Source organism: Rhinopithecus roxellana, chromosome 7, assembly GCF_007565055.1.
Source record: "Rhinopithecus roxellana isolate Shanxi Qingling chromosome 7, ASM756505v1, whole genome shotgun sequence".
In the NCBI taxonomy this organism is placed as follows: domain Eukaryota; kingdom Metazoa; phylum Chordata; class Mammalia; order Primates; family Cercopithecidae; genus Rhinopithecus; species Rhinopithecus roxellana.
The window spans coordinates 80350585-80368685 of NC_044555.1; positions in this window are offsets into that span (position 1 = coordinate 80350585).

An 18101-nucleotide genomic window follows, 5' to 3' on the forward strand; every position below is an offset into this window, starting at 1 on the left:
GACCACAGAAGCGTGTCACCACACCTGGGTAGTATTTTCTATTTTTTATAGAGATGAAGTTTCATCATGTTACCCAGGCTGGTCTCAAACTCCTGAGCTCAAGCGATCCACCCACCTTGGCTTCCCAAAGTGCTAGGATTACAGGCATGAGCCACCATGCCCAGTCTCTATAACCTGGTGGGAGGTTTATGTAGGAATCTTATTTCCCTTAGTACCTCTTCCATTACCTTTGCTCCATAGCAATAGCTATTCCCTGACTTCTTGTCTATGATAAGGATGACTGGCATTTTTTCAATCTTACATACAGTAAAAGTTTTTAAAAATCTTTAGAAAACTTTGCTCTTCTTTTTTACCATTACATAAATTCTAAACTAAAAGCTGTGTATTTGCTGTGCAAACACAGTTTCAAATATGTGTGCCATCCCTTCCCCACTCCCTAGCGCCAAATAGATTGTAGCTTCTAAGTCTATCCTGGATAGAAATTCTGAGGCCAGCGGTGTGCACAGCTTTCCAAACATCAAGGAGGCATGCGACTGGGAAGTTTTGGAGTTGTCCTTCTCCATCAATGGCCAGAATTTTAAGTGGAGAACTACGAACTCAAGAGCGCATGGAACAAAGCTATTCCATATATGTTGTGAGCATGAAACATCTTGGACAAGGCTAATGTGTAGCTTCCATCTGGCATTTTCGGTATTATGTAAAATTGTTATGTCAGCAACAGATGGTAAAGCTAAGTGTTAGGAGATATTACTTATGCCCAGTTATCAGGTTTGCAAATCTGAACCTGAAACAGTTCATGGGTCTGTGGAAATGCATTGCATTGCTAGATTTTCTTCTGTTGAGCTGCTTTTCAGAGTATTACTTTCTTGCCTGTTTCTCTTTTCCTCATTACTAACAAACCTTGATTTTGTTCTGATATCCTCATCAGAGCTCCTGAGGTGACTTCCCCACCGTTAGTCCATCAAGTCCTTGGCCCATGTTTTTTGCAAACTGAGGAAGGAACTCCCGTGTGGGTGAAATGTTTGTATCTCCTCTCTCTTGTGTGTAGCTTCTAGATGTGATTTCTTCCAGCAGCCATTTAGTGACCGTGAGGAAAACTGCTTTAGGGGGAAGCTGATGCTGAGGAAGGTAGAAAGGAGGGTCTGAGAAAGTCTGAGTTTTTGCCATTAATGAGCTGTTGATGGTCTATAGACTACTTGACCACTGGACATGGTGTTTTAGTAGATGAAATACATCCTTATTGCTCAAGTCTGTGTGAGCAAGGGTTTCTTTTTTCTTCTTTTCTTTTTTTTTGAGATGGAGTCTTGCTCCGTTGCCCAGGCTGGAGTGCAGTGGCGTGATCTCGGCTCACTGAAACCTGTCTCCCGGTTTCAAGCGATTCTCCTGTCAGCCTCCTAAGTAGCTGGGATTACAGGCGCCTGCGACCACACCAGTCTAATTTTTGCATTTTTAGCATAGATGGAGTTTCATCATGTTGGCCAGGCTGGTCTCGAACTCCCAACCTCAGGTGATCCACCCTCCTTGGCCTCCCAGTGTTGGGATTACAGGCATGAGCCACTGTGCCCAGCTGAGCCAGGGTTTCTTTTACTTAGAGACCAAAGTATCTTGATAGAAGGAGAAACTTCAATATTTGTTAATTTGAAAGTCTCCTTCTATAAAGTTTATGGAATATGATGAAAAGGAACCACAGACAGCAATCAAGAGCATTTGACTTCCTGTTTCCCCACTTGGAGGTAACGCTATTCATGTTTGACAAGGCAGGAGCTCTGAAATCCAGTCCAGCCAGGACAGCACACTGATTACATATCTTACATTTGTTTAACACTTTACAGTTTAAAAAAATATACACATATATGTAAGTGTATGTATGTGTGTGTATATATATATTTATATATTTCCCATTTAATTGTCTCATCAACCACGTGAAGTGAGCTGTTTTGGCGTTTTTTAAAAAACTGGAAGTTCAGAGACATTATCAAAGGCAAGCAGGTTAGAAACAGGTCTCCTAAATTTAGGACCACTGAATTTTCTGCTGAGTTCTGATTACTTTTCAAATACTCTGTATTATGAATAGATGTTTTCTGTAGAAATACCGTATCAATACTTAATTATGAGATGAAAAATGTTTTGGAAATTGTAATGGTCAGGCTGGCACAGGTTATCCTCTAGTAAAAAATGCCCCCAAATCTTAGTGCTTTTACAACAAACAGCAAAGGGCTATTTCCAATCATGGGTTGGCAACAGCTCTCCTTCATATTTTCCTCACTCCAGGCCCCAGGCTGATGAAGCTATTTCTATTTGAACCATGGTTGGTCATGATGGCAGAGGGAAATGCACATGGCGAACCATGTGCTGGCTCAAAATCTTCTGCCTAGAAGTCCCACACGTCATGTCCACTCTCATATTTTAGCCAAAGCAAGTCATGTAGCCAAATCAAACATCAATAGAGTGGGGAAGAATGATCCTCCCCTAGAGAGTACTAGTGACAAGCTGGGTACAGGGGCTTATACCTGTAATCCCAGCACCTTAGAAGGCCAAAGAGGAAGGATTGCTTGAGCCTAGGAACTCGAGACCAGCCTGGGCAACATAGTCAGATCTCCATCTCTACAAAAAAATAAAAAATATTAGCTAGGCATGGTGGCACACATCTGTAGTCCCAGCTACTAGGGAAGACTGTTTGAGCCCAGGAGTTCAAGGCTGCAGTGAGCTATGATCGTGGCACTGCACTCCAGCCTGGGAGACAGAGCAAGACACTGTCTCAAAAAGCAACAAAAACCAACAACAACGACAACAACAAAACCAAAAAAAGATAACACTGGTGACTATTTATGAGCACGAGATACTTTCCATATTTCAAATGAGCTTCTATTCTAATTCTGTGTCCCTAGATGCAATACCACTCAGCCTTGAGAATGACCAGGTTAAGGGGCTGTGGTATCACTCACGATTGGATGTAACCCACAGTTGACCTAGGAAAGTTTGTCAAACCATGTCCTCAAGAATACTAGTTGCGTCAAACATCCCTAAAAATGGGTCATGTGGTCTTTTGATTTGCGAAAGTGCTATATCCCAAACTCTTGAAACTTTGCTGTGATAATAATATGTTCAAGTCTCTGAGAAGTCCTGTAAAATGCTGGACTTTAATTGGAAACTTTCCAAATTTTTTGATCCTGAAGCCTTTAATGTCTTCCATAATTTTATTTATTATTTGCTTTGCATAACACTTATTGGCATCCCACAGTACCACTGTTCCCTGATCACAGTTTGGGCCAATTTGCTGCAGTCAGACTGGGCTTGTGGTCAGGTCCCTAGGGTTTTAGCTTCACCTCTTTCACCAAATAATGTGAACTTGGTATATCATTCATAATTCTGTTTTAATTTCTACATTTCTTAAACAGAATTAGTGTTATCCTCTGAGCTCCTGAGATCATTAATGTGAAAACGACTTAAATAATATAGTGTTTTATATATGCAAAGAATCAGCCTTGGACAAATGTTTCAAAAAGACCCATCTTTTTATCAGAGTCCTGACTCTTCTCCTTGCACTTCCCACAAGCCCGGGTCTTTGGGCCTGTGTCAGAATAGGACGAACTGGCAAATGTGCTTGACCTGAACTCATCTTCATGGTTGAGCTGTAAATATGGAGCCCTCCTGTCTTTGATGTTTCACAGCCAGCTGGGCTCTGGCTTGAAAAAGTAAAACTAATCACTGCAGGCTGTTGCTGCAGCAGTAATAGTATTTTGGTCTTCTAGATGTGCCTGGATGAATGGGACTACTGAGGTGAAGGGAGACTTGAGGGACCATACATCTACCATAGGTGGGGCAGAGACAGAGCCTGAATTCTCATTTCCCACAGTAAATGCACCAGGGCCATGCAATGAAGATTAGGGGAGGTCCCAAGACCCTCGCCCACCCTCAGCTTATTCTACACATGCGGAAATTGAGCTCTTGGAAGAAGAATTCCCTGGCTGTGAGTCCACAGAAAGTTGGTGATGTGGTAGAACTAGTAGTCTGGATTTCTCCCTTCCAGCAGACTTCTTGTTCTAGCCACTTCCTTTCCCTGTTCACTGTGCATGAGGATAGCTTGTAACAAGATTTCCTACTTCTGAAAGATTTATTTGAATCTACTTGTAGTGGATCAGGAATTTTCCACAAGTTGAAGTGACCTATATGTCATTTTGCCGATAAACACAAAATGAAACAAAAAACTGTAATCTACTGTGGAACTGGGAATACTGTCTCCAAGGCTTCTTTGGAAACCAGTTCTTTGGGAGTGGGGGGCTTGGTTAAGAGTCTAGGGGAGTCTACGGAGCAGTTAGAGGGTCTAGAATGAAGGAAGGAGGAAGGAGAGAGAAGGGAAATAAATCAGGGTGATGGGATTCTCTGGCAATGTGCAGAGCCCTGGGGAGATAGACGTGCTGTTGATGAGTTTGTGAAATGGTAAGATGTGAGCTGTCTCTACACATCAGTGAGTTCTGACTGGCATGGAGTGCACAACAAGACAATCCATGACTTTAGAGATTTAGCTTCAAGCCCTGGATTTTTTGGCAGCCAGATTCAGCTTTCCCAAATAAGATTTTGTAGGTGATCTCTGTTAAAGCCAGAGAGAAAAGCAACAGCAGTTCTGTAACTGTTGATAGGGAGGATTTGTGCTTTGGTCTTTCTCGTTCTGTCTGCATCTCCCCAAGTGGATAAAAAAGGAAGCCTGGCCTTGCGAGGTGGCTCATGCCTGTAATCCCAGCACTTTGGGAGGCCAAGGCGGGCGGATCACAAGGTCAGGAGATCGAGACTATCCCAGTTAACACGGTGAAACCGTCTCTACTGAAAACACAAAAAATTAGCCTAGCCTGGTGGCACGCGCCTGCAGTCCCAGCTACTCGGGAGGTTGAAGCAGAATTGCTTGAACCCGGGAGGCGGAGATTGCAGTGAGCCAAGATCGCACCACTGCATTTCAGCCTGGGCGATAGAGCAAGACTCTGTCTCAAAAAAAAAAAAAAAAAAAAAAAAGGTGTGAATGCGTGCTTTGAAAAGGAACATGTATCTTTTCATGAATAATGTCACCTAATTCTTAAGCTACTTGGGGAGCATAATACACTATCTGATCAATTTGTGCATTCAGGACTAAGTCCTTTATAAGGGTGGTGGTAAATTTGCTTTCAGATGTATTCCATTGAGGATATAATTAGCCTTTGATAATGAATGGAAAAATCCATTCAAAATACAGATATCACTCAGAAGGGTTCCAACATATGGCCTGAACTTCACATACTTAAATTAATTTACCTCAACCTGCATTTCTAAGGTCTTCCCCTCCCTCTCTTCCCTCTTCACTTTTGGCTACAGTCATGTGACTTTTCAAATATACACAAAGATATTACCAAATATGTCCCCAGACATGTAGAGGCAGCATGTTGTAGTAATTAAGACTACGAACTCTAGACCTAGGCTCTTGGATTCAAAGTCCAGCTTTGACAATTACTGTTCCTTTGGGCAAGTTACTATTTCTGTGCCTCAATTTATCTGCAAAATAAGGATGGCATTAATAGTATTTATCTCACAGGGATATTGTTAGGATAAAATGAAGTAATATTTATACAACTCTTGGAACATTGCCTCATAGATGGTAAGTCCTATGGGCTTATTAAACAAAATGCCTCTATTTCTTTGTATGTGCTTTTCCTTCTGCTCAGAATGCTTATCTACCACTTCTTCAGCCCTCACTGTACTCCCATCACTTTTTAAACAGCTCTACGGAGGTATCATTGACACGCAGTAAACTGCACATATTTAAAGTTTTGACATATGTACACATTCATGAACGCATCACTCACAAAAGGTTTCTCATGTTCCTTATACTTCTTTTCCCCCTCTCCGTGTCCTCCCACTTGGCAATCACTGATCTGCTTTCTGTCACTGTAGACTTCTTTGAATTATCTGGATTTTTATATAAATGCAATCATACAATATGTAGTCTTTGGTGTCACTCCTTTCATTCAGCATAAAGTTTCTGAGTTTCATCTATGTTGTATGTATCAGTAATTAGTTCTTTTTTATTGCTGAATAATATTCTATTGTATGGATATACTACAATTTGCTTATTCAATTGCCTGTTGACAGATATTGGAACTTTATCTATTTTGTTACAGTTGTTTTCCTAGTGCCTCAAACAGTGCCTGACATGTAGTAAGTACTCAATAAATAGTACTTTAAAATAAGTAAATTAAAGAATTCCTTCTGGTGTGCTTCACCTTGTCCTTAAAACAATTATTGTTGCTATGAACAATATGCAGCCATTACAAACCATGCCTTCAAAGAATACTGTGTCGTATGTAAGAACACAAATTGTTGCAGATAATAGGTCAGGTGAAAAAGACAAAACCCCAGAGCATATAAAGGCCTAGAATGCATGCAGCAGTCTATTATATATATACAATCAACATAAGTAATCTCTTTGACTTTATTTTTACTACTTCCCATAGTCTCCAAATTTTTGACAATGGAAGATTAAACTTTTTTATTTTTCAAAAATGCAATTATATTTTTAAGAACAATCTGGCTTTGTCCAGTGGCTGATGCCTATAATGCCTGTAATGCCAGCAATTTGGGAGGTCAAGGCGGGAGGAATGTTTGAGCCCAGGAGTTCAAGACCAGCCAAGGCAACATGGTGAAACCCCGTCTCTGCAAAAAAATACAAATACTATCCAGGCGTGGTGTCCCATGCCTGTAGTCCCCTTTATCCTGCACAGGTGTTTCTCCCAATACATCTCTAGCACACCCAATTTCTCTTTCTTTTTTTAAATTTTTTTGAGACAGGGTCTCAGTCTGTTGCCCAGGCTGGCGTGCAGTGGTACAATCATGGCTCACTGCAGCCTTGATCTCCTGGGCTGAAGCGATTCTCCCATCTTAGCCTCTTGAGTAGCTGGAATGACAGGCAGGCACCACCACATCCAGCTAATTGTGTGTGTGTTTTATTTTTATAGAGACAGGGTTTTGCTATGGTGCCCAGGTTAGTCTTCAAATCCTAGGCTCATGTGTTCCTCCCACCTCGGCCTCCCATTGTGCTGGGATTACAGGTGTGAGCCACTGAGCCCAGCTGCACGTTCAATTTCTAGTTTCATTTTGGTGTCTGCTTCCTGGAGCCAGACTGAGACACTGAATATTAAGTGCCTAGTAGAGTACCTAAGAAAAAGTAGAAACTCAATACATTTTGTTTTTAAAAGATTATTTATCTTATTTACTCAAGATCTTTAACGTGTATCTCATCTATAGCTGTTGTCACACTTCACAGATAGTTGAAGGTTTTCTGATTTTAGAAATTGTGATAAAATATGTGCAACATAAAATTTGTGATTTTAACCATTTTTAAGTGTACAACTCAGTGGCATTAGTTACATTCACAAAGTTGTAAAACCATCACCATGATCTGTTTCCAAAGCTTTTTCATCACCCCAAATACTCTATTACTAAGCAATAACTCTTCCCCTCTCTTCCAGTCCCTGGTAACCTTCATTATACTTCCTGTCTGAGTTGTTTTATTACTTATTTCCCATGGTTAACTGAACTCAAAGGCAGCACTTTTGTCCTAGTTGTCTTTGTATTTTAGGTTGTATACTAAATCTTAATGGAAATGAAATGAAAAATACAAACAGGGATGTACACTACTCAAGTGATGAATGCACCAGATCGTTTAACTTGATTGTAATTTTTATTGAAGTTACTATCTCTCAATATTTTTGCTTCATAGTAAAACTTGTAAAGAAAAAAGAGGGTTTCTATGCATGCAGTTTAAGTTATATCTATCTTTTTCCCCTTGTGACACCTTTCTCTCCTCTACTGCATTTTCTAAAGATCACCACACATGTTCATTTAAGCAGAACGCAGGTTGTAGGTCAACAGATGATTTTGTAACAAGGGGCAAAGGAAAAAATGCAAAGCTTCCCCTTTCTCAACATTAGTTAGCATGGGAAAGTTAACATGATGTGCTTCAGAGGGTTCATTAGAGGGGGCTTTCCTTTATGTGGCATTTGACTTTGTTTCTACTCAAATAAAATGAACTGGCAAAATATCTGAGCAGAAATGTGTATGCCTTTCTGAATAAAAGGAGCCTGGAGGTTGCCGTTTCACCTTGTTGACTGTTTCCTTTGCTGTGCAGAAGCTTTTTTTTTAGTTTGATGTGGTCTCACTTGTTCATTGCTTATGTTGCTTGTGTTTTGGGGGTCTTATCTAAAAATATCACTGCCAATGTCAAGGAAGGCTTTCGCTGTGTTTTCTTCTAGGAGTATTACGGTTTTAGGTCTTTAATCCATTTTGAGTTATTTTTTGCATATAATGTGAGATAAAAGCCCAGTTTCATTCTTTGCATGAGGGTATCTAGTTTTCCCAAAACCATTTATTAAAGAGATTGTTCTGTTCCCATCATGTATTCTTGGCACACTTATCAAAGACTAGTTGACTGTACATGTGTGGGTTTCTGGGCTTTTTATTTTGTTCCACTGATCGATGTGTTTGCTATTACAATAAAATCAGTATCTCCAAGAAATACTTGAGCCTCCATGTTCATTGCAACATTATTCATAATAGCCAAGATACGGACACAACCTAAGTATCTGTCAATGGATGAATGAATAAAGAAAACGTGGTATGTAAATACAATGAGGCCAGGTGTGGTGGCTCATTCATGTAATCCCAGCACTTTGGGAGGTCGAGGCAGGCAGATCATATGAGGCCATGAGTTCGAGACCAGCCTGGCCAACATGGTGAAACCCTGTCTCTACTAAAAATGCAAAAATTAGTCGGGCGTGGTGGTGGGCACCTGTAATCCCAGCTACTCGGGAGGCTAAGGCACAAGAATTGCTTGAACCTGAGAGGCAGAGGTTGCAGTCTGCCGAGATTGCACCACTGCAGTCCAGCCTGGGTGACAGAGTGAGACTTTGTGTCAATACATAAATAAATAAAATAAAAACAATGAAATACTATTTGATCATAAAAAAGAAGAAAATCCTGCCATTCATATGGGAAACATTATAAGTGAAATAAACTAGACACAAACAGTTACTGTATGATCTGAAAGAAACCAAAATATCTCACAACAAAATATTATGCATCCCTATTGCTCACCATATATGAAAATTAACTCAAGATGGATTAATAGCTTGACTCGGTGCAGTGGCTCATGCCTGTAATCCTAGCACTTTGGGAGGCCAAGGTAGCTGGATCGCTTGAGTCCACGAGTTCAAGGTCAGCCTGGGAAACATGGCAAAATCCTGTCTCTACTAAAAATACAAAAACTGAGGTGGGAGGATCACCTGAGCCTGGGAAGGTCGAGGCTGCAGTGAATGTGATTGTGCCATTGCACTCCAGCCTGGGCAACAGAGTGAGACCAACAAACAAAGATGGATTAAAAGCTTAAATCTAAGGCCTGAAACCATACAAATTCTAGAAGAAAACCTAGGCAAAATTATTCTGGACACTGGCCTAGGCCAAGAATTTATGACTAAGACCCCAAAAGCAAATGCAACAAAAACAAATAGGACCTAATTAAACAAAAAAGCTTCTGCACAGCAAAAGAAAAAATTATCAGATTAAACAGACAAGCTACAGAATGGGAGAAAATATTTGCCAATTATGCATCCTGCAAAGGAACGATATCCAGAATCTACAAGGAACTCAAAGAAATCAGCAAGAAAAAGCAAATAATCCATTAAAAAGTGGGCAAATGACACAAATAGATATTTATCAAAAGACGATATACAAATGACCAACAAACATGAAAAAATGCTCGGCCAGGCACAGTGGCTCACACCTGTAATCCTAGCACTTCGGGAGGCCGTGGTGGGTGGATCACCTGAGGTCAGGAGTTCAAGACCAGCCTGGTCAACATGGTGAAACCCTGACTCTACTAAAATACAAAAATTAGCTGGGCATGATGGTGGGTGCCTGTAATCCCAGCTACTTGGGAGGCTGAGACAGGAGAATCTCTTGAACCCGGGAGACGGTGGTTGCAGTGAGCCGAGATAGTGCCTCTGCACTCCAGCCTGGGCGGCTGAGCGAGACTCTGTCTCAAAAAAAGAAAAGAAAAACTGCTCAACATCAGTAATCATCAAGGAAACACAAATCGAAACCACAGTGAGATACTACCTTACCCCAGCCAGAATGGACATTATTAAAAACTCAAAAAAACTATAGATGTTGGCACGGATGTGGTGGAAAGGGAATGCTTATGCACTGCTGGTGGGAATGTAAACTAGCACAACCTCTAATGGAAAACGGTATGGAGAGTTCTCAAAGAACTAAAAGATCTACCATTCAATCCAGCAATCCCACTACTGAGTATCTTTCCAAAGGAAAAAAAGTCACTTTATAAAAAAGACACCTGCACACATATGTTTATTGCAGCACAATTCACAATTGCAAAGGAATGGAATCAGCCTAAGTGCCCATCAACCAATGAGTGGAAAAACAATATGTGATATATATATGTATATATACTTGAGTGGAAGTGGAGACCATTATTCTAAGAGAGGTTAACTAAGGAATGGAAAACCAAATTCTCAATTATATGTAGAAGCTAAGCTACGGGTATGCAAAGGCATACAGGTATAAAGGACATTGGAGACTCAGAAGGGAGGTAGGAGGAGGATGAGGAATGAAAAACTACAAATTGGATACAATGTACACTACTCAAGTGATGAATGCACTAAAATCCCAGACTACCACCATGCAATTCATCCATTTAGCCGAAAACCACTTGTACCCCTAAAGGTATTGAAATTAAAAAAAAATTAATGTATGTACTTTGACATATTTTGAGGTGGCTGTTCAGAGGGCCTGCCGACAGAGGTGGCCTGCAAAGCTATCTTGTGTGAAGGAGATTTGCAACTGTAGAGGGAGTAAAGTGAAGTAAACGACAGATGGCTATCAGGTATTCTTTGAAACACCACCCCACTTTCTGCCCCTGGATCTAGGAAGGATCACCTGGGAGTCTGACACTTTAAAGGCCCTGTAGAAACATTTATCACAGGCTCCCATCTCTTCTCTCTGAGGGCCTATTCCTGTAAGATTTCATCTGCATAACAAGACCACCTTTACTAGCCAGGCCTCCTCTTCTCTCAGTTCCATAACCTGTCTTGCCACCATAACCCGTTTTGCTATAATCCAAGCCCTCGTTCTTGCTGTAACCTCAAGATGGTATAAAAGTGTTAACCCTCTGGCCATTTCTTTGAGTTTTTATAATTTGTATGACTTCCATACACATGTGCACACAATAAAATCTGTATGCCTGTTTTTCCTGATAATCTATTATCAGTTTGTTTTATAAACTCAAATGATTGAAACTTCAGGGGAAAAATTTAAACTTTCCTACAATCTCACATGTGGAATCTAAAAAAGGTCAAGCTCATAGAAGCAGAGTAGTATGCCAGGGGCTGGGAGGTGAGGAAAATGGGGAGATGTTGGTCAAAGGGTACAAACTTTCGGTTATAAAATGAGTAAGTTCTGGTGATCTAGCATACAGCATAGTGATCATAGTTAATAATACATTCTTGTTTACTTGAAATCTGCTAAGAGTAGATCTTAAGTGTTCTCACCACACACACACACACACACACACACACACACACACACACACAAATGATAAGATATGGCGACGGATGTGTTAATTTGTGATAAACACTTGACAGTGTATGCCTATATCAAATCATCACATCGTACAGCTTGAATATATAAGATTTTTGTTTGTCAATTACACCTCAATGAACTAGAAGAAAAAGTAAAAGGATCCTGGATCACTTCAAAATATAAGCATGGCCATGATTGTGTGAGAAAATCAATAATGCAGCTAGGTTCATGTTTGAGTTTAGAGTCTGTGCACAGGTTGGGTCTCCAGGCCTAATGAAGGTATCCTAGAGCAAGTAGTGGGAAACATCACCATGTTGAGCCTGCTTGGAGTTGGGTGGGTTGGAGTCAACTGTGTGGATGACATACCACCAACTCCGACTTGATTTGGAGACACGTTTCTGACAAGGTAATGATTTAGAATAGGGTTCCTCAACCTTGGCACCATTGCCACAGCATTCTTTGTGATGGGAGCTATCCTGTGCATTGTACAATGTTTATAGCAGCATCCTTATCCTCTACCCACTAGATGCCGGTATCACTCCACCTGCCCACCCTTACACCGCCTCCCCAAGTGGTGACAACTGAAAATGTCTAGACATTGTAAAATGATGTCCCAGGGGCAGGGCGGGGGGGGGGGGGGGGGGGGGGGGGGGGTGGCAAAACAGCACCTGGTTGAGAACCATTGATTTAGATGAGAATGACCATGAATAAATTTCACCATTGTATTATGCCTGTATGTCTGCATTTTGAAAGTGGAGATACTATTTTTCCAGGTGTTTCTTCTAAAGATTTTGTTTGGATTTCTGCGTCAGAAAAAGGAAATGAAAAGAATGCCTTTAAGAATCTCCTATTCTCTCATATCCTTCCTTCCTTCTTACTCATGCTTACTAGTTTTTTTTCCCCTCTTCCTACTGAGAAATAAGTAACGTTTAATTGGTTTAGGTTTGCAGTTTCTATTTTCCTGCTTCACTAAGTATGTATCAATAGATACATACTTTGCCACAACAATAAACAAAAAATACTTTCTGACAGGTGATTTATACTAGGCTGGACTTCATTTTACAAAGCATTCCAAGGGGGCTGGGTGCGGTGGCTCATGCCTGTAATCCCAGCACTTTGGGAGGCTGAGGTGGGCAGATCACCTGAGGTCAGGAGCTCGAGACCAGCCTGTCCAACATGATGAAACCCCAAAAACACAAAAAATTAGCTGGGCGTGGTGGTGGGTGACTGTAATCCCAGCTACTCGGGAAGCTGAGGCAGGAGAACCGCTTGAACCCAGGAGGCAGAGGTTGCAGTGAGCCGAGATCGCACTACTGCCCTCCAGCCTGGATACGGCAGAGCGAGACTCCATCAAAAAAAAAAAAACCAAAACAAACCCCTCCACCCCCCCTCCCAAAAAAAACCCCAAAGCATTCCAAGGGATTTCATTTTATGAAGCATCACAAAAGACTTTTCATTTTCTGAGCATCAGGAAAGTTTTAAAGGTATGTTAAGTTCTCTTCAAGCAAAGGACTGTTGGGCTGAAAGCCCAGGCCTTCTGGTTCCGTGAGGACTTTCTGTGGCTTGGAGGAAAAGCGGAAACTCTCTCTCTCTGGGCATTCTCTCTGCCTAAGCCCAGCAGGGAGCTACATAAGCTTAATTAATGTTTGTAAAACATTTTTGAGATGAAAAACACCATTAGCTCAAACCAGTGCTATGAAAAGTATTGTTTTCGAAACTGCATCCACACATTAGCTGTCTTAACTAGTCTTGAGGGAGACAGAAAGAACCAAAAGTACCAAATGGTGACAGAGGAGATGATGGAGGCCTTAATGGGACTCCTGGCTCCAAGGAGGAGCAGTGCTGGATGGATTCATTCCTATGTGTGCTGTATGGGTCCTGCTTTCCAGAGCAGCCTCCAGCAACTGATTATTTACGTGGGTAAATAATGAAAAATGTTGTTTTATGCGCCGGATGTTGCTGAAACAAGAAATCAACACAGGCTCATATCCAGGGTGAGAACCAGGAGACAGAACTGGCTAGCTGGTGAGGGTACATCTGCTAAGAGATTTAGACAGTAAAGGATGACTGGTCAGAGGCCATAAAGCCCAGGAAATGTCCTAAACACAGGACTGCTGAGCACAAACAAAGACTTCCTGTCGTATAGAAAAGAACACCCTCTGGGCACAGCCCTTTCCCAGAGCCATGGTGAGACAGCCAGGTGGGAAGGGCTCCCTGGCAGAGCCTCTGACCTACCTGCACACTGGAAGGAGTGTGGGGTGGAGCCACAGAAGTTCCAGTTTTTGCAGGGGAGAGGAGCCTTGCTTCTCCTCTTCCTTGGTGGTACCTGGGAAGCCCACGGGCAGGAAGCACACTCTCCTGCTTCACTAGGTGTCTCTCCTTTTCACCCAATAAAACCCTGCCCTACTCACCCTTCAAATCATCTGCAAGCCTAAATTTTCGTGGCAGTATGACAAGGACCCCATCTTCAGCTGAACTAAGGAAAAGTCCCCAAACAATGGGAAGAAAGGCAGGGAGTAGACATCCATTTTCCTGGCGTGGATTGTGGAGGGGTACCATGGTTCTGACCAGATGTGTATCAGGAGCTTAGAATTCATAAGCAGAGCTGAATTGAGGAGGTGTCCCTTCCTTTGAGCTGGCATGGTTTGGTGAGCAGGGTGTGACCTGGAATTCGGCCCTCGATCTAGCTTCTACAGCCTGGCATCCTGGTGTGGTGCATAACCTGTGCAGCCAAGTGCTGGGCCTTAGAAGACCAAGCCTAGCAGGATAGAGTTGCACCTCTGAGTTGCATCTCTTTAAATTGCCTCAGAAACAATCTGGAAGCTGCTGGAATACTTACTACCAAGGTCCTCCACCAGATTTCTGGCGTCTTGCCCTTCCCTCCCTCTTCAGTTAGTTAGTCCCAAATCGCTACTCCCTTGTCTGGAGACTTGTCCCAACTACCTTCAAACTGTATAGTCCTTCACTAACGTCACTGATGACAAGAGGAGAGCTTGATAAAACTCATAAAGCCTTGCATTTATTTGTGAGTTTGTTATAAAGTTCTAAAATTCAGCACTTTATCTTTCAATACTTTAGGGGAGAAAGTTACAAATACGTCTGCTTCTGAGAACTTTAAGCTTCATGTTAAGCTTGAAGTCATGTAATAATTTATCATTCATTCCAGTGTTGGTAAAAAACATACTTTTCCATAGAGTCCTGGTGTCTGTGGCTTTATTAGAGGAGCCACACTATTTTTAAATATGAGAGCTTCATCAGAGAGTGATTTGCTGGCCTATGGGTTTGAATACATTTGGCACAGACAAGTGAGTGAGGTCACTTTGCTGTCTTTTAAAGACTGTCCATTGCATTTCAAAGGAAACCCAAGCTCCTCCTCACGACAGGCAGGGCCTTAAAAAACTAGCCTTTGCCTCCCCTTGGGCCACTTTCATCCCTGCACACTGCCCTTCATCCACACTGCCTCTCTCTGTCCTCTGGACATGTTGCTTCCCCTTGCTGTTCTTACAATGCTTACACCTTCACTCTTCATCTGACTGGCTCCTTCTTGTCATTCATTCCTTCCTCCCCTCAGAAAGAACTGCCCTGACCACCCAAATGAAAGAAGTCCTTTTCCCAAATTACTGTCACCTTACTTTAGGGTATTTATTTTTAATTAAAAAAAAATTTAAATTTCTATTTTTTTCATCTTCAGTGTCCAGCTGGAAAGGATATTTTTATAGCACTTATTACTCTGCAGTTAATACATGTCCTCACCTCTATATTCTCTATTATGTCCAGGGTGACTATGTAATGTATTATCCAAACTGAGACACCCTTGAGAGTGAGAGCTATTAATAATTATAATGAGACAACGAAATAAGGTGAGACTCTCCCAGGGACACAAGAATGTATGGATCATTGGAGCTGAACCCATTAGAGAATGTAATCTTCCTCAGGGCATGAACTTTCTGTGGCTTCTTCACTGTTGATCATCAAAGCAGGAAACTGTACCTACTACCTATAGGTACTTACTGTTAAATGAAAAAATGACTTCTATATGCATAGATTTACACATTTAAATTTTCCTTGTCATTTTTGCATTTTTCCATATATTAAATATGAGTGTATATATTTACAATGTCATTTTAAGGGAAAGAAATCAGAAAATTATATGAACCTTACGTTCCCTAGATGATATGTATAAATGTGGGTAATGACTGATAACAGGGAAAAATAAAGTGTTTATATATTTTAGAGACGGTATAATGGTTGGTTTTTTCTTTCTTTTTCAATTTGTTTTATTCCTGTGACATTATATGTAAAATTTTCAAAAACTAAAAGGCAAAAATGGAAAAATGAAAGAATGTTTTCTTTAACATATCTGACCCTAAGCTACATCTCTAGCTCTGACTTGCCTCTGTTTTATGAATTCCAAGCTCCTCAAACATATCTAGCCAGAACCATGGTACCCCTGCCATAATCCATGCCAGTAAAATATATGTCCACTCCCCTGGCTTTCTACCCATGGCTTAGTTCCAACAGAGGTTACATGTGAACATCTGATGGTGGAATCTAAATCATGCTCACACGTGACCTGTGTTGCAGGAAGTCTAAGGAATGAAGTTGATAGCTTTCTTTCCATCGCACGCTGAAAGAAAGAATGGTTGTTGAATGAGCCAATCCATAAAGAAGCATTCATTTACTTTGACACATATTGAGTACCTACTATGTGGATGGCCCAGAGGTGAGAGCAACTTGTTGAAAGTTTTTTAAACCCTCATTTCTTTAACCTTCTTTTTCCATAATTATCTTAATCTACTATTACAGGTTAACCCCTTTAACTTCTCTTTTCCAGCAGAATTATAATATACGGGTCTTGGTCTGACATATTTTCAATGGTGTTGAAATACAAAGCAGTGATTCTACACCCAGACGAACAATAGTTGTGAAATGGATCCTAGAAGAATGGTAAAATCAGAGGAGAATGGAAGGTCATGGGTTTCCCACTGAATTAAAATTCAGACTAGGCTGCTTCCCTTCCCCTTTGTTGGAGACATTTATAGCTAGGGGTTTAAGACTGAGACCCAGGCTTCCTTAAAGAAAGTTTTACTTTGAATTTCAACAAAAAAGCAAAGTGCATGATGGGGAGTCTGACCAATTGGATATATATTTCCTGAAATGTATTGATTTAAAGAAGCTCTTGAACAATTGTTTTATTGCTTTTCAATTGGTCTCAGGTTTTCAATAAAGCAAATAGAGGCCGGGCGTGGTGGCTCACGCCTGTAATCCCAGCACTTTGGGAGGCTGAGGTGGGTGGATCACGAGGTCAGGAGATTGAGACCATCCTGGTCAACATGGTGAAACCCCTTCTCTACTAAAATACAAAAACTTAGCTGGGCATGGTGGCACGTGCCTGTAGTCCCAGCTACTTAGGAGGCTGAGGCAGGGGAATTGCTTGAACCCAGAGGTGGAGGTTGCAGTGAGCCGAGATGGCGACACTGCACTCCAGCATGGCAACAGAACAAGACTCTGTCTCAAAAAAAAAAAAAAAAAAAAAAAAAAAAGAAAGTAGGATAGTGGAAAGAGCACTCGTCACTGCAACTTGTGACCGTGATTAACCTCTCCGCATGCAGGCTCTCACTCACGCTGGTGTTGCACTAGCTGATCATCAAGTTCTTATCCAGCTCTTATTTGCTATGTTTCAATGGTGTAATTTAAATAAGTTAATAACCAAATTAATAATTGAATAAGTGCTATTCGAGTCCCTCATTAATCTACATTGAGTTTCACATATTTTTTCTAACATATCACCTAGTATCTATTTATATCAGGATGGTGACAGTACAAATGTTTTTATCCATAGTATGCACACCAGTATTCCTCTTCCTTGGCTCCTTTAACCCTCTGATGACTGTATTTATAGCCTAGTTTTCTTTAGGAAAAACCACATTTTACATAATGTATGTCTATATTGGTAACTCTTAGATGTTAAAATATTTAATAAACATGAGCTTAAGACTCCGGGTACAAATGTCATTGCATAGAAATCAAACAGAAAGAAATGGATATAATCAAACATGACTGTGGGCCAGGCACAGTGGCTCATGCCTGTAATCCCAGAACTCTGGGGATGAATTGCTTGAGCCTAGGAGTTCAAGGCCAGCCTGAGCAACGTGATGAAACTCTGTCTCTACAAAAAATACAACAATTAGCTGGGTATAGTGGTGTACACTTGTAGTCCCAGCTACTCAGGAAGCTGAGGTGAGATGATTGCTTGAGTCTAGGGGGTCGAGGCTGCAGTGAGCCATGATTGAGTCACTGCACTCCAGCCTGGGTGACAGAGCGAGACCCTGTCTCAAAAAAAAAAAAAGAAAAAAGGACTGAATAGTATGTAATATTAATGTTAGAATTAATTTAATAAAATATAGAGTTGACAAAAAATTCCATTTTTCTTTCATTCCCATGGACACCAACATTGATAGCGACACCATCATCTCTTGGCTGGG